This window comes from Choloepus didactylus, chromosome 9 (assembly GCF_015220235.1).
Source record: "Choloepus didactylus isolate mChoDid1 chromosome 9, mChoDid1.pri, whole genome shotgun sequence".
Taxonomy (NCBI): domain Eukaryota; kingdom Metazoa; phylum Chordata; class Mammalia; order Pilosa; family Megalonychidae; genus Choloepus; species Choloepus didactylus.
In genome coordinates this window covers 32,002,886-32,025,269 of record NC_051315.1, presented here as the reverse complement: position 1 = coordinate 32,025,269, position 22,384 = coordinate 32,002,886, and the positions used below count along the sequence as shown (strand labels likewise).

The window sequence follows — 22,384 nt, the reverse complement described above, 5'->3', positions numbered from 1 at the left end:
AAGGATGTAAGTGGAAAAGTGAATTGATCAGATTCAGATTTTAGAAAGATTCCTCTGGCTGCAGTGTGAATAGTGGCTTATAAAGCAAGAATTAGGGGGAGATTTTTTAAGTAGTCCAGGGGAAGATGATGGTGGTTTAGACTAAGGTAAGGTAATGGGCATGGAAACAAGTGAATTGATTCAAGCTGTGTTCAATAAAGAAATCAACAGGGCTTGATGATTGATTGAACAGGAATGGAGAGGAGGGATCAGGATGAGTTTCTGGTTTGTACAACTGAGATAGAAGACACTGGAGTAGAACCAGACATATGCATGAGCCCACCATTATGGTTTTGGACAAGTTGACTAAGATACCTATAGGACACCCAAGGAGAAACTCAGTTATAGGATTATGATGGTGTAGATATGCTGAAAATTCTCCCACTAAAATACTAGAAATGTTAGATACAATACAATAAAAACTCATAATGTCATTGATTTTTCAAGAAAGCAAGAGAAATCACCAGGGTCCAAAATGAAGAGAGACCTGAAAATCCAAGTGGTAATCACGTGAGCTAAGGCAGCCGGTGGGAGGGGCTGGACTGGGGTGGGGTGGGGGTGGGGGTGGAGATGGTCTCAGTAATCTGTGAGCTCTCATTTTCCTACTCACAGAGACACAGAAGACAAGGCCTTGGAAGGTCTGGAGGCAGGGGGAGTTGAAACTGAACCTCTTACATAAATCCAGGATCATTTAAGGGCTATACCTTCAGTGAAAAGGAAGACTAGAAACTGCACACCAGCACAGAAGGAAACAAGGATTCTTGTCTGTCTAGGCCTGGGCTCAGGGCAGAGAATTTGTAATCACAGGCATATACCTCATTATGAATATGATGTTCAAATTGCATGGCCCTGAAAAGTTTAGACATGGTTTTGGAAATTCTGGAAATATAAAAATAGTCCTTGAAGTTTTAAAGGGATATCACATACAGCTTAGAGGGAATCCATGGACTTGAAAACAGATCTGAGGAAATTATTCATTAAGAGAGGTTACACTGAAAAAATCCCTTATAATAGGAATTTCATAATGAGTTAGTAGAGGGAATTAGGGAGATGTTACCTATAAAGACAGATTACCTGCAAAAGAATAATGTTTGGGTTTAGATCATGTCCCCCACAAAAGGCATGCTCAGGACCCAACCCCTGGTCCTGTGGGTGTGAACCCACTAGTAATTAGGACCTTTGAAGATATTATCAGTTACTGTGCACTCAAACTGAATGATGGTGGACCTTAATCCAATATGGCTGAAGTCCTTATAAGCAAAGGAAAATGGACATGAGAGAAGCCACAGGGAGAAACCAGAACCTGGAAGTCAAAGGATCCCAGAAGAGAAAGGAGAAGACACCTCCATGTGCATTGCCATATGAAGGAAAAGCCAAGGACCAAGGATCACCTGCAGCCAGCTCCAGAAGGCCCTAGTGCTCTGGCAGAAAGCATCGCCTTACTGATGCCTCAATTTTGGACTTCCCCTAGACTCAAAACCAAGAGCCAATAAATTCTTGTCATTTACACCAACCCATTGTATGGTATTTATTTTAGCAGCTAGGAAACTAAAATAAATAATAATTAGATTCACAAAAGACCTCTCAATAGCAACAAAATAGTCAAAAGAAAATAAAATAGTATCTGCAAAATGTTGAGAGAAAACAGCTGCCAACCAGCAATTCTACATCAGTATATATTTCTTACCCTGTACCTATGTCATTCAAGAATGAGGTTAAATACAAATGTTTCTTTTCAAATTAATAAAGATTGAAAAAATTTACAACCCACAGAACCTTGTCAAAAGAGCCAATGCAGAATGTTCTTCAATAGAAAGAAATTGAACCCAGACAAGAGCGGTGTAAAAGAAGAAATAGTGAGAAAATAAAATTGTAGCTGAGCAGGTAAATAAGCATTTTTTTAAATAAAAAAAATAATAACCAGCACATTGGGGGCATGGAAACAATATGGAAAATTTCTTTTCTTTATAGTCACTACTGACTCCTGCCTTCTGAGGGTAGGAGAACTAAACTGACAAAGTCAATTATATAAGTAATATTTTATTTCTTAGGCTCAATGATGGACAGAGGTTATGATTCTATAACTCTTCATTTTTACATCTTAAAAGTGTCATAAGAAATTTAGAAATAAGTTAATTACCTGTTTTTTTAAAAATAGAGTACATGTGTAATTCTGAACACAATAACATACATGACAGGTGGGTTATGATCAGAATTAAGGTTTCATTACATCCCTGTATTGTTTAGAATGAGGATAAACATATTCATTTACCTTAGGCCATACAAATCCAGGGTAAAAGAATGGAAATAAAATATGATATTTCCAAACAAGAAGAAATTATGAGAAAATTTGATTGTGCAAAAACATAAAATATAAAATATAAAGTAAGAAAAGAGGGAAAAAGAAGCCTGGTAAAGAGAAGCACAAGATATGATGGTAGAAATAAGTCCAAATATACAACATTACAAGAAATATAAGCAGTCTAAGTTGCTAGCTAAAAAAGATACTAAATTCTGAAAATTCAGGAATATCATGTCTCCTGGAGACACATATAAACCCTAAGAGCGTATAAAGTTTGGAAGTAAAGTTCTAGAGAAAGAAACACTAGGCAAACCCTAACTAATTGTAGAAAAAAATGGTGTTGCTATTTTAAATAACACGAAAATAGACTTCAAAACAAAAACCATTATAAAAGCATTGATAGGAATAATTATGGCTAATATGCAATCATAAAAGGAATAAGTCAGTTTGAAGATATAACAATTGTGAACTTGTATGCTCCAAATAATATACAGTACATTCAAAATACATAAAGCTGTGTTCATGGATGGAAAGACAATATTGTTAAGATATCAATAATATCTAAAGTAATCTACAAATTCAATGCAATTGCTATCAAAATCCCAGCAGCCTGTTTTGCAGATATGGAAAACCTGATCCTCAAATTCATACGGAATTGAATATGGAATCCCAAATAGCCAAAGTAATCTTGAAAAGGAAGAACAAAGTTGGAGGACCCATACTTCCTGGTGTCATAACTTACCACAAAGCTACAGGAATTAAAACTGTGTAGTAGTACTGGCATAAGTATAAACATATAAACCAATAGGAAATAATTGAAAGTCCAGAGATAAATCCACACAACTATAGCCAGTTGATTTGTTGATAAGGATACCAAATTCAATCAATGGAAAAATAATAGTCTCTTCAGTAAGTTGTTCTGGGACAACTGGAAATCTACATGCAAATAAATGGATGTGGACCCCTACCTTTCACAATATGCAAAAATTAATTCAGAATGGATCAATGACCTTAATATAAAAGCTAATACTATGAAACTCTTACAAGAAAGCATAAATATCTTCAGGACCTTGTAGTAGGCAATGGATTTTTAAATTTTATACCCAAAGCACAAGCAACCAAAGAAAAAATGGATACAATAGTCTTCATCAAAATTAAAAACTTTTGTGTATCAAAGGACATTTTCAAGAAACTGAAAAGATAACCTACAGAATGGAAGAAAATATTTGAAACCATTTATCTGATAAGGGTTTAACATCATTGAAACTTCAGCTCAATATTTCTTATTTTAAAAAATGGGCCAAAGTTTTGAATAGTAAGTTCTCCAAAGATTATATTCAAATGGCCATGAAGAAAAGATGCTCAACATTATTAGCCAAATGCAAATTAAAACTATTAGATACCACCAAAAACACTAGGATGGTTATTATTTTAAACAGTGAAAATAGCAAGTGTTGGAAAGGGTTCAGAGAAATAGAAATGCTTGTACATCATTGGTGGAAATGTAAAATAATGTGGCTTCTGTGGAAAACTGGCAGTTTAAATACAGAATTACCATATAACCCAGAAATCCCACTACTAGGTATATACCCCGAAGAATTAAAAGCAGGGACTTTAACAGATATTTTCACATCGATATGCATAGTAGCATTATTCACAGTAGCCAAAAATGGAAGCAACCCAAGTGTTCATCAATAGATGAATGGATAAACAAAATGTCGTATATCCATATAATGGAATACTATTCATCTGTAAAAAAAAAAAAAAATGTGAAGTGCTGGCATATGCTACAACATGGATGAACCTTGAAAACATCATGTTGAGTGAAAATAAGCCAGATACAAAAGGATAAATATTTTATGCTTTCTCTCATATAAAATCCATAGATTAAGCAAATTCATAGAGACACAAAGCAGAATAGGGTTAACAGGAGTTGGGAAGGGGGCAAAAGGAAGTTATTGTTAAATGAGTATGAGTTTTGGTTTGGCATAATGAAGAAGATGTGGAAATAGATAGGATATAAGTTATACAGTATTGTCAATGTACTTAATGTCAAAGAATGTCCACTTAAAATGGTTAAAAGTGCCTTGTTATATGTATTTTACCACAATTAAAAATAAGTTATTTAAAATATATATAAAACTGAAATTGACCAAATTACAAAGAAAACTGGACAAATCTATAGTCATAGTGCAAATTTTTTAACACTTTTCTCTCACTAATCAATGTATCAAGCAGACATAACCTTAGGAAGGATAATAAAAGGTTTGGACAACGTAAATTACAATCTTGGTATAATGTCTATATATTGAGCCCTGAACCTAACAGTTTGAGAATATGAGATCTTTTCACCAAATTGACCACCAGTTGGTCCTTGAAGAAAATATCAACAAATACAAGGTTTGATCAGTATATTATTGTTTTAGAAATTAGACAGTGGATTTGATCACAGTGTCATTAAATTAAAAATCAACAACAAAAATCCACAGTACGTTTGAATGTGAAAAATGCAAATAAACTAATTCATAAGTCGAAGAATTGAAGGATAATGTGAACATTACATGACAGTTTGAATGTTGCTCCTCTCCCTTCCCCCAGAATTCAATCCTAAAGCCATTAGGTGGAACTGAGCAAGGTAAGAGGAGCTACAGTGGCCAGAGGGGGTATCAAGGCCCAAGGAGGATGAGGAGAACATCTCCTCAGGCATGGGGGGGTGGGGACACAGCCTCACTGAGGAATCAGCCTGAACAGAGTGCAAAGTGTCTCTGCAGGGACCTGGTGTGGGAAGCCTGACGCTCAGTTCAGCAGGGAGAGCAGGGATCTGTAGGGAGAGGAGTGGTGGTGGAGATGGGAGATTGGTTGCATACGGGGGGTTGATGCTGCAAGTAACTATCTGAGGATTAATGAAAGCTAGGCTTCTCACTGTTGGAGAAGGAATTACACATATGGAAAGGGAGAAAACTAAAATGAACATGTGACATTGGATTTATCAGTGTGAAGTCATGGTTTTCAATACATACAGATGGATATAGATGAAATTTAATTATGTGATCCATACAGACGTATACTTCCTGGCTCTGTTTTCGGGCACAACCTTGGAGCAGTGATATTCCAATAACAATGAGCACATGTAGCACCCAGATCAAGACTTCAAAATACCATTTGCCATTAAAGGAAATAGGAATTCTTGGAGAAATGGCTGATTCTGGGGCTGGGAATAGAAAAATACAAGAAAAGCCTGGAACTAGTGTCAGAAAGCAAGGAGGTGTTAAAAAAAAATAATGGGGCACGTGAAAAGGACCTAGAGGCCAGCTTAAATGGACTTCTCCTAGCCAAATGGGCATAATTTGACCATCAAAATTAATACTGATAGTCATTGTGAGAATAGCTGATAGTAACTTATGACATGAATCCATGAAGCCATGCGGATGTGAATGAATGAAAGAACAAACAAATGAATTTGAAGTTTGATGAGGAATGGGATACTTGCATAACATTACTGTACTTCTCCATTAAGTACTTATTAATCACAAAGAGAAAAAAAGTAAGAGTCATTGGGAATTACAGATACTGAAATGCTCTTGATAAAAAAAGACATTTCTTCCATCTCTGCCTGTTTACTAAAGAAAAATAAAGGGCGTTTGAATTATGTTCTACTCTGTTTGGAATCTTCTCTTTTTATCTGGGCCTCTCTGGGTTTTTATTTGTGTACTTAAGGAAATCTTAGTGGGAGCATATTTGTAATTCTAAAGCAGGCTGCATATGTATACTCACATAGCATAACCAAACCACAATTTTATGCATACTTTTTCTCTTAAATTCTGCAGTTCTTAAAGGAAAAGGTGGATGCAGTGGTGTGTCACAACTGTTATTAGAGAAGTCCAAGGGAAGAGAGTACAACATGATGATCAACCTTGGCAGTTCCCACATACAGCGTGATTATATTGTAATACTGTTTGATGCAATCATATGTTTGATCAGTTTCAAGAGATGAGTATCACCTCACTTCAAACAATGTGATACAGTCTCATTGTATGGAATTATGGCTGCTGTCAATCAGCATATGGCATAACCCTTAAAGTGCTATCTTTGTGGAATGTTGTAAAGATGATTGCAACACTGCATTTGCATTAATTAGAAAGTTTTTGCACTAAAACCATGAAGAACCTCTCTGCTATCTCTCTGTTCATTTCTTATTTTTGTTACAGAAACCCATACACACACAGGCACACATATATCCATACATGCATACACTCAGCTGATTAGCCCAACTAATAAAAATATCATGATTTTTCCCCCTTCTGGATGGATCTGTAAATTATATATCTATATTTTGATTCACAGTCCCAAATTTACCTGTACCTCGAACCAACTATCTTATAAAAATGGAGAGGGAGAAACTAAAGGCAAACAGTAAATTATTACTAGGTCTGTGGTCTTGACAAAAAGAACTAAAAATTTAATCTCGACTAATGACAAATGAATGGCATGTGGACCTACTTATATATGATAAAAACAGAATCAGAGTCTTTTGAATGTCGTAATTTCATTTTGCTAATGCTAATTGTTACATACAGCATTTTGAGGGAATAAAGTTTATGATCTCTTTCTACATTTACAATGAAATATTTTTCTTCTTGGTCAGGGTGTGTTTCTTTGTTATTGGTTGTGGACTTTATCTTAGGTTTTGCCATCATCACCTGCTAATATCTGTAATTTCAATTTTTCCCAATGGATGCATAATTTGATGTGGTAAATACTAATTTGACCTGAGACTTAACACGCTTTCCAACGTGGGTAATACCTCCAGATTCAATGGGTTTATTGGCAGTGTATCATCCATTGGAATATTGTGAGCCTTTTCCCAGGAATGCCTCTCCACTGGCAGTCTCTTTCCCACTTTTTCCCAGATTCCTTTACTCCCTCTATCAACAGAGCAATCACCTGATGTGGTAGGCAGACTTCTGAGATGGCACCCGGTGATTCTCACGTCCTCATATTCGTAACTTTGTGTAATCCCGTTCTCTTGAGGGTGGGCTGGACTTAGTGACTTGCTTCTAACAAACAGAACATGGCAAAAGTTGTTGGGTTTCACTCCCATGATTAGATTATAAAAGACTATGACTTCTGTCTTGCTAGCAGAGTCTCTCTTGCCAGATTCAGTATTGGAGAGGCCAGTGGAGTAAGAAACTGAGGGCAGCTTCTGGTCAAAGGCAACAAGGAACTGAGATTCTTATTCCAATAGCCTGTGAGAAACTGAATCCTTCTAACTACTACCGAGTGAGCTTGGAAGCAGATCCTGCCCTGGTTGAAGCTTGGTATGACAGCTGGCACCAGCCAACATCCGGAAGAGCCTGAAGCAGAGGCCCCTGCTAAGCTGTGCCCAGCCTCCTGATCTGTAGAAACTGTGAGCTAATAATTGAATGTTGTTTTAAGCCACTAAACTTTGGGTTAATTTGTTATATAGCAATAAACAACTAATACAACTGCTCTCTCTTGGGTGAACATAATTGGACGCTCACTCCAGCTCCTTTTGTACTAACTAGTAAAATAGAGGAAATGGGGCTAATAAGTTTTGCCTTCACCATACAGAAGGATTTTGTAACCACTGGCAGGCTTTGTGAAAATGCTGACCACGCACATAAAGAAAATCATGAGGTCTCTATGACCTTCCCACAAACAGCCTACCATTATTCATGGGCAAGAGATGTATTGGCCAATGTTTATTAGGATAGGATTGTAAAGCTTTGAAGTGTAAATATGGTATTTCTTTCCCCAGTGAAAGGCTCAGCACATTGACGTTCCTGGGCTGTTGAAATATAAAATAGTTTTGATTCATGTAGCCAATGCTATATTCTTAGACAAGTCTGTCTTGTTTCACAGATTCTTTCTCACATCGCCACATCGTGTCAGCAGCTTATTGAGTTCTAGGCTTTGTGGTAGAATCGTTGACAATCCCACAAGAGCCTTCAAATAAAATTAGAGGTAAGTTGTCTCATTACTGGTAGCTGAGATAATTTAAATAATGGATCCTACCTCTGGTTCTTGCAATTTGTTAACTATTTTATTATTTACTCAATTATCCACATTAATAGAAGAGAGCAGTGATGACTATATTGCTAGCAGTCAATAAAAGAACACTTTTTATTTTGAGATATAATACATACATTCAAGCTTTCCCAAGTGTATTTAACTTAAAAGTAAAATGTTCTCGTTTTCTTGATTTGTATCTACTGCTGGAGCATAGAGACCATCCAGTCGTGTGTTGGAGAGGAAAGGGAGGTCAGTTTTAGTACTGAACATGTTCTGTGGAAAAGCCATGTGTGATTTATCAAGAACTGATTTATTTAAAAGTTCCCTAAGTATTCTAGGGTTTAAAGCAATGAGACATTTTTTCCTTATTAGATTAACAAAGATTTTTTTAAGTGAATCATATCCAGGCAAGTTTATGGGCAAAAAGGTTCATACAGTGTGTATGTATGTATATATGTAAATTGGCACATTTTTGGAGAGCAATTTAACAAATACTTCAACATTTTCAGTTCATTTTACGTCTAGGAATTTATGCCAAGAAAATAAACCTCAATGTGCAAAGATTTTAAAAGATGTTTATTGAAGCACTGTTTATAAGAATAAAAAAATTAATACAACCTAAATATCTGTCAATAAATAACTCCTTATGAAATATCAAAAATATAGGCTACCATGGCCAGTTAAAGGGAAACATTTTACCATGGTGAGGAATCAGCAATGTATCATTAAAATTTAAAATGTTAGTCATTGAACAGAATATGGATGCTATGATTCCAATTCTGTTTTTAAAATGTCAACTTTGTTATGTACACAAATAAGCAACTGAAGGGACATATATAGCATCAAATCATTAAAAGCTGTTATCTTTAGTAGATGAATTATTGTGAAATTTTGTCTGAATTTCTTGCAGTGAGCATGTATTATTTATTAGCCAGAAAAGACAGCTATTTTCACTTTGAAAAAATTCCAGATATTAGTTTGTGCCCTTTCTCTTGTTTACACCTGTTAGGAAAGTCAGACATCTGTTAAGAGGCATGGCCCATGGCACCCAGGGGTGTGAATCCCTCTGGCAACACAGGAAGTGACTCCTGGAGATGAGTCTGGACCCAGCACTGTGGGATTGAGAGGATCTTCTTGACCAAAAGGGGAAAGAGGGTTGAAACAAAATAAGGTTCCAGCGGCTGAGAGATTTCAAATGGAGTCAAGAGGTCACTCTGGAGGATACTCTTATGCACTATATAGATATCACTTTTTAGTTTTAGTGTGTTGGAATGGCTGGAGGGAAATACCGGAAGCTGTCAAACTGCAACCCAGTGTGACCTGGATTCTTGAAGGTGACTGCATAACTATGTAGCTTACACAGTGTGACCGTGTGATCGTGAACACCCTGTGGTTCGCATTCCCTTTATCCAGTGTGTGGACGGATGAGTGGAAAAATGTGGACAAAAATTAGATGACTAGGGTGGGATGGAGGGGTTAGAAAGATTTAGGTGTTCCTTTTGGCTTTTATATTTATTCTGGAGTAAAGAAAAGGTTCAAAAATTGATTCTGGTGATGAACATACAAATGTATGATGGTGCTGTGAACAACTGATTGCACACTGTGGATGACTGTTGAGTGTGAATGTATCTCAATAAAACTGCGTTTTTAAAAGAAGTAAATGAACAATGCGGGGGAGGAGGGGTATGGATGTTTTGGATGTTCTTTTTTATTTTAATTTTAATTTTAATTTTATTTTTTGGAGTAATGAAAATATTCAAAGATTGATTGTGGTGGTGAATGCAAAACTATACAACAATTCTGTGAACAACTGGTTATACAGTGTGAATAATTGTATGTTATGTGATTATAGCTCAGTAAAATTGCATAAAGGAAAAGAAGCCATGGTCCAGCCCTCACCTACTTCCACCTCCTTCTCTGGGGAAGTCACAAGCCCACACCAAGTGGCCATCCTCTGGCAGCTGCCCCCAACTCCTTTTCTACTGTGTGCTGTTCCACAACCTGGGGGAGATGGTAAGTCTAATGAAAAGTCCCCTTAAAACCAAAACTGGGTGCCAGCAGCAACAGATACTTACCAGAACAGGAATTCTCAGTGATAGGGCCTCCCCCTGCCCACCCCCCACCCTCCAACACACACACCATGTGGCTGGAAGCACGCTCAAAGAGTATAGATTTGTCTCTCTTCTCCGGTGCAAAGTGGGGTGTGTAGAGCTGCCATACACTGATCCTGAACCCAAGCAGTTCTGGCCACCCTGCGATGAGACGTCTTCTCCTGCTTTCGGATGAGACGTCTTCCCGTGCTTTCGGACTCTCTATTCTGTGCAAGTAGCAAAGGGATCATTTGCTGCAAGTTTCTGTTGTGCCCTGAGCCTGTGTTCCCATGACGCATGGTGGTAGCACCTTGCTCCATAAGGAAAAAAAATAAAAATCAGCGAATTATCAGCTGTTTTCTTTTGTCCTCCAATTGCTCCATCTACTTTTTATTGTCTAGCGAAGTTAGCATTTACAATGCACTCATCACGTGTTCAACATAGTGGTAATCACTGAAGAAACTGAAAGTGAACCCGCCTCTGACTCTAATGAAAAAGACATATGCAAATTACACATAAAGCTAAGTTTATAGATTTTATTATATCTATAAAATCTGTACTTTACAAACTTTATAGGTATAAGATACGGTGGGGCCACAGAGTAGAGAGTGATCGATTGAAAATTATGAAGAATTCATGAATTTGCCTGTCATCTCTGCAAGTATTTCATTTCCTACAAAATTTTAAGTGTCTTTAGACTGATTCTATTGCATATACTTTTAAAATGTTCTCTTTAGGGCCCAGAGTCTTGGTATTGCCAAGTGTTCAATAAATGCCTGGTACCTTCTAGGTTTTCATACCTAGAATAGTGATTTTCAAACTTTTGGAGTTCAAGACTCACTTTAAAATACTAGAATATACCACGGGACATTGCAGTGGATTTAAAGATTCAAAGCACACTAAACAAGTCAGAAAAAAACATTAGGTAACGCTAAAGTCACAAAAGGTCTTTGTGTTTCTATAAAAGTATCCAGGGTGATCTCGCTCATCACAGAGCTCCCACTCAGTGCGGAGTCAGTGCTAGAGTAGAATTGTTTACATCCTAATAACATCTAACAGGTTAACTATATTTGGATGAGAATATATAGAATATATATAGAATATATATGTATGCATTTACATAATGCATACTCATACACACATTCTCAGGATGCAGAGTTTTAGTAGTCATGTCAACCCTTCATTACTGATTTGAATTTTTTACTTATCACTAATAACAAATTATACAGTCCTCTACCCCACATGACTTGCCTTTCCTGAGTCAACATTCCATCTGGACAGCCATCAGTAGAAACTAATTCAATTTTACACACGACCAACATTTGATGACACATCTGTGAGGGGTTGGGTGCTGGCTCAGGTGTTTCAGCAGAGATAGTCAGAAATTGTCACAAACGTATTGCTACTGTTTGCTCTTGGTAGTGCCAGTCAATAGGGCTCATATTTTTAAAATAACTGCTGCTACTCGGGAGAAAATTCCCTGGGATAGTTCATTCAGGGAGTACTTGCCCCTTATCCAAAGGTTTTTATCTGCTATGCACAGAGAGTGACTCAGCCTGCCTTTTGTCATTTTCCTGTCATCACTCAGATGACACACAGAAGAAAAGAGGTGGAACAAAAGGAGCAAAGAAGAGAAGAGGAAGAGAAAAAGGAGATGAAGTTTTGAATATGAGTAAAAGTATTGCGTCTACCAATATGAGAATTTCAGGATATTTGTTGTCAATAACGATCACTTGGAAAAGAGTTCTTTGGAATGAACCCGGCTGTGTGTGATTTAAACTCTACTTGCATTTTGAAATCTGTGAGACTGACGAGACTTTGTTCAGTGGAAAGAGCACTAGGCTGGGAATCAGGAACTGTAAGTTTTAGAACGAACTTTCTCTGAGTGGCTGTGCAATCCAGAATACATCATATGTCCAATTATGTGTGCTTCTGAATCCCTATTTATTTTTAGAAAAATGGAAAATAATGCCTTACCTACCCATCTAACATGCCTAATGTGAAAACGTAAGAGACACCGAGTACACGAAAGTGTTTTGGAAGATCCAAAACCATTAGCAAAATTCAAATATTAAAACCATATAAAGGGTTTTTGGAATAGTTGTTAATGAACAAAATGTTTCCACTAACCCATTAATGGATGAGTTCAGTGAACAAAATTAGGTGACTTGCCAAGGAATGGATCAGTATTAATTACAAAAATTACATTATAATTAATGTATTCATTAATGGCCTACCAATCAATATCAATTGAAGGTTTATTATTTTAAGGAGGATGGGCAATTAGCAGTTTGACATCATGAAAATGAGGTAGCCAATTGACTGATGGGTCCCCATCAAGTTTAATTTTAATTTGTTTTAAAAAGTATCTTCTTTAAGAGTGAGTTGAAATGCGCATCCCTCTCTCCTTTCAGAAAATGGACGTATATGTTGTTTAAAAAGCATATCTGAACAACCAAGAATCGAGTCTGGCATTCGTAACAAGAAATGAGCATATCTTCTAAGTGGGCTGGATGGTGTGATGTAAGTCCTGTTCCCTCCCACAGTAATATAACTGGATTGCTCTTTAAATTAAGTGAATTTGTATGTCCGCTTTTTCTTAATGGAATCAGTTTTGATATATTCTTTGTTCGTGCTGTTACCAGCTTCAATCTAAGGGTTCTTTGTATTAACTTTTTAAAGTTACATTACAAAGAGGTTTTAAGATTTCCCAACAGGCTTTTATTCAACCAGAGCTTTTGATCTCAAACCTGCTGGGACCTCGTGAAATCCTAACCAATTCTCCAGTAACTCCTCACTATTGGAATTTGAAAAGACCCACCTGAAGGCTTTAACTCCCTGTCCGGTTTCAGCCATCCTTTAGATCACTCTATTCACGTAGAGAGAGGGGACCAAAGCCTCCTTTGTGACTGCTCAGCAGCCTAAGGTGCACTTTGCATACGTTGTACTCCCGAGGAAATAAAAATCAGGAGGACACAGACCTATAGACCTTATTTCCTGCTATCTTCAGTTGAAGGGGGATGGCAGGGGGTCTGCTTAACATCCTTTGCTACCTAAATACCTTTTGGATATGGGAGCTCAACAAAGAACTTTCATTGCCTCCATTACCCTACTGCGGTGCATAACAAATTAGATTTAAAGGGCTACTTTTCCCCCCTTACAGCTATTTCCATCATTTTCTTTAAAATTTTCAAGTTAGTGTCTAGTGACAAAGTATTCTATACTGTACTTACGTTATTTCCGAAGGATTAGGCTTATCTTATAGAAAGATTGTTGTTAAAGATCAGTTAGGAAAACGGGTAGATAATTGACTAGGTTAAAAATGTTAACTCCAAAACTATTTAAAACAAGTACTGTTATGGGGTAGCTTTAAAAATAGTGCACATTAATGTCCATTCTTATTTGGTCCCCATTTCCATTAGTAAAATTTTGCATTTGAAGTTGATAACTATCTATGTTACCTGTTTGGAGAAAGGAAAAATAATTCTAATGAAATTCTTAGTTACAATGTTTAAATATTTTTATTTCATTGCAAGCATAGAAAGCAAATAAAAACAATGGTCAATAAATGCGACACACACACACAAAAGGCAGGAAATAGGGATAGACAGTCTTCTGAAAGAAGAGAACTTTGCAGAAAGAGAGGTGATCTCAGTGCAACTAGAGTGACAATATATAAAGTGAACCCATTTAACTGCAAAACCCTAGAATTTGCCCAGATTTGACTCCTTTTGGGAAAGAATACAATATTTGCTGCTATCTGTGATAAGAACAGATTTACCTGTGGACCACTTCTCATATTTAAATATTTGCCTCTTCCTTTCCATTAACATGATGTAAAAACCTTGGCACTTTGTTATGCCACATTTAAATTTTCTTCTTCATTACTTTTAAAAAAATTGGACTCTGTGTTGATAGAGATTGCTTCCTCTTGTGTTACGATCATTGCATCAGGTGTTATTAGCTGCCAAGTCCTTGAATTATTTTTGTGTCAAAGAACTAGACAAAAATATGTATGCTAAGAAGTTGTGGAACCTTTGCCGTTCAGTGCCCAATGACGTCCTTTGCAGATTACCTCGGACATTAGAAGCATTTGGTACCAGAATGGTTTCATTCCTTTAGGTTCATGTAATTACAGAAAAGTAGCCTTGAACAATCTTAATTTCGAGTATTTGGAAGAATTGGCAGATAACGTTTTCACTTTGGGGTTCAGAAATGTTACCATACCTGTAGATACTGAAATAATTGTTCCATATCTTGTTTTATTAATTCCCATAAATATCTGTTACATGCCTGATTTGTAGACATTTATAGGTAGCTGCCTGATGGAATATTACTTTTTGTATTTAAAAATAGGTGAATCTCTGATAAGAAGCTATGAATTCTCTGGAGAATGCATTGTCAATGGCTTCTGTACAATACTGAGAATGGTGGGAATTATGAAAAATGATTTTTGATTTTTTCATGGAAATATAATACAAGTGTTCCTTATCATGTGTTGTGTCCCAGTAATACCCTGCTCCTTTATAAAAATTCAATGCATTTTTTTATGTGTAGGCAAAAGTTTAATAAAGTATTTCTCAAAAACCAAATTTACTCGTTCACTCTTGTTCATAGCACAAATAGATACAATCTTTGGAGATGGTTACTCTGCAATATCAGTTTAAAAATGTGTATCGCCTTTGATCCAAAAATTACACTGAGGAGTTTTAGAAAATTGTAGAAAATCTCAGCCTTTAGAATTGCTCACAAAACTGGTACCACTGTATTAAAAGGATGTTCACTAGAGCATCCATTATGTGTGAGATTGAAAGAGCACAATTGATCTAAATGTCCATCGAAATGGGACCACTGATAAGGTACCAAACATCTGTGGTGCCAGCACTCTTTTGACTGCGTGTTTACCAAAGGCGGGGCATCAATCCACACAATCACCATTTCAGGTAGGTGTTACTAAAATCTTGTTTTACAGGTTGACAAAGTGAAGCCTTGAGAAATGAAGTAACTTGCCACAAGTCATGGGAATAGTAATGGTGGAGCAGGATTCAAATCTAACTAAGCAATTTCAGTCCCAAACCTAAGACTTTAACTCGTCAACCACACTGCCTGCGTGGCATTCAAAGAACGAAGCAGTTTTAGACATCATGAAATAGAAAAAAAGCCCAAGAGATAGTAAAGGTAAAAAAAAAAAAAGTTACAAAATGGAGACATAGTATCTTTTCATTTTGGTAAAAATCATATTCATATATATTAGAATATATGGGGAGAAAATTCTGATGGAGTAATCACCAGGCTGTTTACGTGAGAGTTTCTGAGAATGAGACTCTCACTGTCTGTTTGATATATTTCTGTAATATTTAGCTATTTTACAAATATGTATGATTAAAACTAATAAAGATAGTTCTTTAAAATATCAACATATACTTAGGAGAATTGATAAAAGCAGTATCAACATATGCAGCATTATTTTCAGGATCTTACATTCTGATGGTCAATTTGGCCTTTTTTTTTTTTAACAAAGGAGTATACTACTCATACTAGGGGCATTAATTATCACAGTCTGATTTGGGGGAGAATAGTGTTCTATAAGAAAGCTATGGCACTGAGAAGTTTTTTTTTATGTAAGCAAATTTTGCAAGTGACTTACCTTTTAACTGTTGAATAAAAGCCCTGTGTTATCAATAAAGTTATACTTATTTTTACTTCACATTCCCTATATCAGAAAACAAGTATGTATTCTTTAAAAAAGTTTTAGGGGTGGAACCGAAACCATTCTAGTACATAAAAAGACTTACCATTTTTGTACTTATAAACTGCTTACATGGGCAGACAGTGCACTGCAGGTTCCTAGGGAGGGAGAGAATCTGCATTTTATTCAGAAGCTACAAGGTTCTGAATCCTACTAGATAAAGCACTGGGTTTGGGCTGACTCTAACCCCACTTCCTTTTGGCATTGAAAAAATTTTCATAATGGCTAATACTTTCAAAAATTTGAATTCAAAGCTTCACTTATGTATATCATATGATTTTAAAATGTAATGGAGAACATTCCCTGTACCCAAGGGTGAATCAAGGAAAATGTCACCCAAGGGAGCAAGTCAGCCAAACAGAAAACTTGACCCAACACCAAGCTCGTTGTCAGAATTACAGCTGCCACATCAACCAGTGAGACCCGAAAGGGAGGCAGCCAGGAAGTCAGGTGCCGATGCTGGAAAGACCCCGTTCCAGATCCACTGGCAGCCAGCCCTTCAGCTGCTGTACAACCCTGGTATGGGCCCAGGGGTGTTGGATCTGGTTTTGGACCACAGGGAGGGGAGTGAAGTGAAGTACAACCAATATTGTCAACAGCAAGATCTCGAGTTAGGACTGATAATATATTCATGGGAAGATATATTACTTTGCTATTTGGGTTTTGTGGGGAAAGGAGCACCCGGGGGAATGCATGTAGCAACTCTGAAGGCACGATATACCTCTCTGCTCGTGGCAACCACTTACAGTGGTTCATTTTTCCTTTAAACTCTGGGTTCTGGCAGGTAGCCTGTCCTACTAAGTCAAGTCTTCCAAAATAAGGAGAGAGAAGTGAATTCCAGGCTTAAGGGAATGGTGTCATTAGAAGGGACAGAATACTGATTTTTAAAAAGAGGAAGAAAGGATTTTTGAGTTTGGCATTATAAGCAGAGAGCTGTTGTGTTTCTTTCCTTCAAAAGAGAAAATAAGTGACCCAAAAGAGAAAACAAATGACCCTTTCTGTGATCAGCAACTCACTGTGTTTGTTTAGTGTCAAGAATACTGTTTGTAGCCAATTAAATTTTGTTAAATTTATTATTAAATTTAAAATTGATTATATTAGTCATCAGTAAAAATTTATAATCATACATCACCTCCTTACACCCCTCCTCCCCTCAAAAAAATGAATGAACAGAGACTATATCTTTAAGGTGAATATTTTCTGACACTTTTGTAGCTAAAGACTTTGGGCCTGACAGAATGTCTTGCGTGGAGCAGGCACTCCATATATAATGAATAATAAATGTGGCTTGCTGAATATTGAGCTTTTCTTTGTAGCATGTATCCTTCCAAAAAGAGTCAGCAGGTTGTATGATCTCAAGATTTCTGTTATTAGAAAATCACTTTTGTGCTGAGACTTTGTATAACAACCTTATGAAAATTTCCCTTATTGATAAACACATCAGTCCACAGCAGTGAGCAGAACTTGTTCTGGGAGCCTGAACATAGTATGTTCTCAATAAATGCTTACCTTTAATAATGATGACTAAAAATTGTGAGATATTATGGGAACATAATGTGAGAAAACATTATAGGTCTTTACCTTCTACAGTGTTTCACAGAAGGTATTTGACAAAAACAAGTGAAACATAATAGAAATATGGGACATATGCATAACTAAAAAACTACCATATGCACACGCATAAATAAGAAGCATTTGTAGTGATCAGAAGGCTTGTTCTTAGAAGGTTAACTTCCCAATTTGGTTCTGATGGAGAAAATGGATAGAATTCATGGTAACACCTAACATTCATTAAGCAATGACTTATTATTATTAAGCAATAACTGCGTTAAACAATACTGACTGCTTTAATGTATTATTTAATATTTATACAGCTTTAAAGTCGGTAATACAATTATTCCAATTTTAGAGGTATGAAAACTGGGGCTAAGTGGTAGGTTGAGTTATATATCCCAGAGGGAAAAAAAAAACAACGTGATCTTAATCCCATTCCTGTGGGTGTGAACCTACTGTAAATAGGACCTTTTGAAGATGTTTTTCTTGGTTAAGGTGTGGCCAGTTGAATCAAGTTGGTCTTAATCCTATTACTGGAGGCCTTATAGGAGAAAGCCGGAAGCCAGAAGAGAAAGGAGAGGACATGATCATTGACAGAAAGGCAAGGAACCCAAGAATTGCTGGCCAGCCAGAATGTTACTGACCCTGGAAGCCTCTGAAACCATGAGCCAACAAATTCCTGTCGTTAAGCCAACCCATTGTGTGGTACGTCACAGTAGCCTGGCAACTAAGAGTCTCGAATTGTCAAAACCAGTGCCCAAGTTCAGTAAGAAATCTGACTCAGCAGACCCCAAGCATCACACTGCCGTGCTGCTTCTCATGGACCAGTGGGCAGGACTCAGAGATACAAGTGAAATCCAGCACTGGTCAGGAATGAGGTGATTTAGGTTGAGGTATGAAGGTCTGAGCCAGTGTAAACCACCACTAAGGACAGTAGAATGTGTTCGAATCTGTCGGTTGAGTTCTTTTAGACCAAAAGGATCAAAGTCTGCCTCAAAATACCTCTGCCGATAAAATACAGTATAAGAACATATAACACCATGGAAGAATAGGAATCTTATAGTCTTACAATCTAGACTCCTGGAGCATCCATCAGGCACAACCACAGCTGGTCTTTCAGGACTTGGGGAGAACTGAAGTTATATTCAGACAACAGTGGACCTCTAAAGACTAGTTACTTTTTGTCTCCTCAACAGCCAGTGTTGTAGTTCCCTATTCTCGAGAACTGCTCCCTGCTGGTTCTCCAGCTCTCTTGCTTACACACACTCTCTCTAGCCACTGTTCTCTCTCAGTCTTCTGATTCATCAAATCTTCCTTTGAGTCTCTGCTCACTGCTTCCTTTCTGTGTGGATGCCTCAGTTTCCAAACTTCTATCCTCTTTTTGGCCTTCCAGGATGTCTCTTGTTCACAACCTTATGAAACAGGCTGGCAGACAGCCAGCACAATCTGGTGCAGCCAAGCCTGTGGAGAGGAGCTCTGTCTCCAATCCCATCAGAGACCCAGGCCCCAACAGGTGATAGAAGTGACATTGGGTCCAGTGCTGACCTCAAGTCAAATTAGCATGGCCAGGCTAGGGGGGGTCACAAAGATACTGACCTCTGGTAAGAGAAGGTATTGTGTTCAATATAATGAAGGTCTATACAAATGGAAACTAACTGGTAGATCAGAGAAATGAGTGACAAGACTCATTTATTTAAGAACACCTTAAATAAACATGAGATAACTTTGTTTTGGCACGTGGAATACCAGACTGTCAGTCATAAGAAAAGTTCCATTATATCTCAAGTTAGCACTTCAAATGAGAGAACAAGAAGTGGGATGGTGTGATGGTTAATTTTGTGTGTTAAGTTGGCTAGGGTTGTTTGGTCAAACACTGGCCTGGATGTTGCTGTGAAGGTATTTTGTAGATGGGATTAGCATCTACAGTCAGTTGACTAAGTAAAAAAGATTATCCTCCACAATGTGGGTGGGCCTCATCCAATCAGTTGGAGGCCTTAAGAGCAAAGAACTGAAGGGTTCCAGAAAGGAAGAAATTCTGCCTCAAGACTGTACCACCATCCACTCCTTTCTGAGTTTCTGGTCAAAGGCCTCCCCTACAAATTGAGAACTCAAGACCAGAACATCTATCTTACTGGAATTTCCCACCTGCCGGCCTGCCCTATGAATCTTGGACTTGCCAGCCCCCCCATGGCATGAGACAAATCCTTAAAATAAATCTCCTTACACACACACACCCTGTTGGTTCTGGTTCCTGGGGAACCCTCCTGATGCAGATGACGTACTACAATTTCAGTTAGAGATAGGAATGGGAAATTTAGTTTCATTCATCATCTACTAGCTGCCAGGCTTTTTATTTATAAGAATTCAGTTAATTGTCACATATCCTGCACAGTAGAACCCTTAGGTTTAAGGAGATGCAGTAACTTGCTAATGGTTACTATGAAACCAAGTGATTGACTCCCTTCTTAACCAAGAACACTCCAAAGTCTCTCTTTACTTGCTCGAATGAACTGCATTCTCCCTTACCTCAAGACTTCCTTGCAGGTTACATCCTTGGTCTGCACAGCTGTCCCTGATGTGCACTTCCTCGTCTTTTACATCTTGAACAATCTCTTTAGGGACTCATTTTCCACCCTTACTCAGACTATATCAGAACCACTTTTTATAGCTTGCCAAGCTCCCAACAGGTTTTTCTTCATAGCAGGTGTGATTGTGCATTTGTGTGTAATTATTTAATTGAGTTTTCTACACTAGACTGTAAGTTGCATGAGGAGAGGAACTGCATCTGTTTTGTTTATCATTTCATCTCCAGGGTCTACTGTAGTGTTTACAAAATGGTAGTGACCCAATAAATATTTGTTGAGTAAATTAATCTGAATGAATTTGTAACCAAATATGTCTGAGTCAAAAGTTCATGCTCTCTTCCATTGCATTACATTGCTTTCTGATTCTTTCAACTAAAAAGCTACAGGTTTCTAACTTTTTTAGTTTCCTGGGCTGCTCAAGCAAACACCATGCTGGCTTAAACAATGGGACTTTATTAGCTCATGCTTTTGAGGTTAAGATAGAAGTCCAAATAAAAGTATCACCAAGGTGAAGCTTTATCCCCAAAGATTGTGGTGGTCTGAGGCTGGTTGCTGGTGATCCTTGGTCCTTAGCTTGTCACATGGCAGGCACATAGTGGTGTCTCCTGGTCTCTCCCTTCTGTGTTCCTTTGATGTTCAGCTTCTGGTTGCTCCCTCCATGGCTTTTTATTTTCTCTGTGTATGAATTTCATTCTCTTATAAAGGACTCCAGCAAAAGGATTAAGACCCATTCTGATTGGGTTGGGCCATACCTTAAACGAAATAACCTCATCAAAATTCCAACTTAAAATGGGTTCAAACCCATAGGAATGGATTAGGTTTAAGAACATGTTTTTCGGGGGTACATACTGCTCCAAACCATCACACTGACTTTTTTTTAAAAATAAATAGCAAAGCACCTGACTTGTCCCAACCCCTGCTGCAATTCAAAAATTACCTTAAAAGAAGCCTAGCACATCAATGTTATTTTACTATCAATGTAATTTTTCCTCTCCAGGCACAAAATGTTAGAGTCAGATATGATTTTTCTCTACTTCTGTTTTAGCTCAGCCAAACAAGTTTTAAAACATATTCATAAAATGTGTGCCCATAATTTTTCTTGATCCAGGATAAAGATTTTAAAAGAACTAATAAAGCAGATGCCTTAAATATTTCTTTTCATAAATATTGATTAGTTCAAGAGCAATCTGAAACATATAGATATATGGAAATGTTAAACACAAGTTGAGCATGCATATTTAAAGCGTTCCAGTTAAATGTATCAAAACTGGTAATATATTTATTGATTATGAATGGTGTGCAAATTTATTATAGCTTATATTATCAGAAACAAAATATTCAGATTATTCAACATTAGACTGTGTCTCAGTGGCATGATTTTTTGATGCCTTAATCCTGCTGGTGTCACTGGCTCTCTAGCAGAAACCAACACAGCTTAAAGACAAAGAGTGTAAAAATCAAAGAAGATCACATTTTCTATACTTTCTATTTGCCCTGCCCATTTTCTAAAGTGGTTCTCAGGTCTTGGGATGTTTAAACACCAAATGTTTCACCACACTGTAACATCTGCTTCAAACTTGCCAGATAACCTTGAAAAGTATTCATGTATTAAAAGTTCAGTTTCAAGTTTGTACAAGCATCATCTTGGTACCCCGGTGTATCATTTTCAAAGTTTCCAGAAACAAATTTAAAATATCTTACATCACACAAAATACAGATGGGTGTGCTGATTTGGATGTATTATGTCCCCCAAAATGTCATGTTCTTTGATGCAGTCTTGTGGGGGCCAATGTATTAGTGTTGATTAGATTGGAATCCTTTGATGGAGTGTTTCCATAGAGATGTGACTCAATCAAATGTGGGTGAGAACTTTGATTGGATAATTTCCATGGAGTTGTTACCCTACCTGTTCAGGGTGGGTCTTAATTAAATCACTGGAGTCCTATAAAGTGTTCACAGACAGAAGGAGGTGCTGCACCCAAGAAAGACACTTTGACGAATGCACAGGAGCTGAGAGTAGAGCTGGAACACA

The 22,384-nt window shown here is 37.2% G+C and overlaps 2 long non-coding RNA genes across 2 annotated transcripts; both read left to right on the top strand.

Moving 5' to 3' along the window:
• The first annotated feature begins 4,860 nt into the window (after positions 1-4,860).
• On the top strand, positions 4,861-9,542 carry LOC119544601. Its single transcript, XR_005218873.1, has 3 exons — positions 4,861-7,748; positions 8,225-8,326; positions 9,384-9,542. It is a non-coding gene; the product is annotated as an uncharacterized LOC119544601 (long non-coding RNA).
• A 104-nt stretch (positions 9,543-9,646) lies between these two features.
• Positions 9,647-15,040, top strand: LOC119544280. Its single transcript, XR_005218808.1, has 5 exons — positions 9,647-9,708; positions 10,227-10,387; positions 12,053-12,322; positions 12,879-12,987; positions 14,821-15,040. It is a non-coding gene; the product is annotated as an uncharacterized LOC119544280 (long non-coding RNA).
• Positions 15,041-22,384: the final 7,344 nt, after the last annotated feature.